Below are 1963 nucleotides of genomic sequence, written 5' to 3'. Positions count from 1 at the left end.
TGCCTCATGTTCTGCCGTGTCATGGTAGCACAAGCAATGAGAAACTAATGAAGCTTAACAGTCAATTTTTTCCTTGGATGCCAAAACTCACAACCTTAACAGGCATAAGCTATTTCAGAAATGGAAACTATAGACTCAATCTTTTTCCCTGGCAGGAACAATGTTATCAGTCTCCAACAGGTCTCCACATGTGTAGTACAAAATTTTATAGTGGCTCTATTCTTACCAGAAGTTGAAAAAAAATCCCTACCTCCACCAGTAGATTTTGCTTCTCCAAATCACAGAAAATAAAAAAAAAAAATCCACTAAGGATTTGATAAACCTTCTACAAAACACCACCCTACTATTGCAAAATGGTGAACTGTTTTTGCTGAAGACTTCAAGAATTGCCCTAAAACACTCCACATATATACAGTTAATATTAACATACACATGCAGTAATTTAAGATAACTAAGTTAAAGGCAATATGATACAGTTACAATATGCAACTTAAATATGCAAGCACTATGACTTACTTCCTGAAGGATGACCCTACCATCTATAAAAAGAATTTACTTCAAAGCTCTGAATTTTTAAAATGATGCGAGTTAAGTCATCTCATATTTTGAAGTTTCTTAAAACAGCAGAGCTACATCCAAGATAACTGTGCTCGTTTTGGCTGGGATAGAGTTAATTTTCTCCATAGTAGCCAGTTTGGAGCTATGTTTTGGATCTGTGCTGAAAACAGCGTGGATAACCCAGGGATGTTTTTGTTACTGCTGAGCAGGGCTTACACAGAGTCAAGGCCTTTTCTGCTTCTCATCCCACGCCACCAGCAAGGAGGCTGGGGGCGGAACAAGAAGCTGGGAGGGGACACAGCCATGACAGCTGACCCCAGCTGGCCAAAGGGCTATTCTATACCATATGGCATCACGCTCAGCACGGAAAGCTGGAGAGAAGGAAGGGGGGGGATACATTCAGAGTGATGGCATTTGTCTTCCCAAGTCACCATTACATGTGATGGAGCCCTGCTTTCCTGGAGATGGCTGAACACCCACCTGCCGATGGGAAGCAGAGAATGAATTCCTTGTTTTGCTTTGCTTGCCTTCACACCTCTTGCTTTATATATTAAACTGTCTTTATCTCAACCCATGAGTTTTCTCACTTTTACTCTTCTGAATCTTCCCCTCATCCCACCAGGGGTAGTGAGCAAGCAGCTGCGGGGGGCTTAGTTGCCAGCTGGGGTTAAACCACAACTGTAACATACCTGACTGACCATTGTTGTGAACACAGATGACAAACAGAAATTAAGATTTGCAAGCAAGAAACACAGGGCTTGTCTTTAAACCTGATGTTTAACTGCCCTGAGGCAAGAGGAATAATTGAAAAAGCACTACATCTGCAGTTTAAGAAATTAACTTGTATTTGTGAATGCACAGCCCTCCCTTCAACCATCAGTCCTAGAAGTTCACTAGCTGAAGAGGTATCCTCTACGTAAATACAAGTAATTTAAAGTGTAGAAAAAAAGAGGGGTAGTCATGCCATACTATTCATCTATGAGAAAAAGGGGGTAGTCATGCCATACTATTAATCTGTGATGCTCACTCCCAGGCATCCACCATCGCTCTGAAGATCTCTGATCTGACCCAGCGGGACCATTATGCTTTAATCAAACACACATAGTTTTAGATACATGGCAAGCTTAACTAACCAAGACCACATTAACTTTGTCCCATTAAATCTTCTCTGAAGTTACAGAAGCCAGAGGAAACTGAGTAACACTAATACCCCCAGAAACCTGGCAGTTCCAGAGAAGTACACCATGTTTTTTTCAATTATGCTTGCAACCTTGGGCACCCTATCAGTCATCTCTAGCAGTCATATAGCAATGCAGACATTCCAGAAGATCTAGCTTTTCTTTAAAACAGAGTTTATATTCTATGCTTTACCAATTGGGATTAACTAGAGAGCATTTCAGTGATG

The sequence above is a fragment of the Egretta garzetta genome, unplaced genomic scaffold, assembly GCF_000687185.1.
Source record: "Egretta garzetta isolate BGI_Z169 unplaced genomic scaffold, ASM68718v1 scaffold108, whole genome shotgun sequence".
NCBI lineage: Eukaryota > Metazoa > Chordata > Aves > Pelecaniformes > Ardeidae > Egretta > Egretta garzetta.
This window is presented reverse-complemented; position numbering follows the sequence as displayed.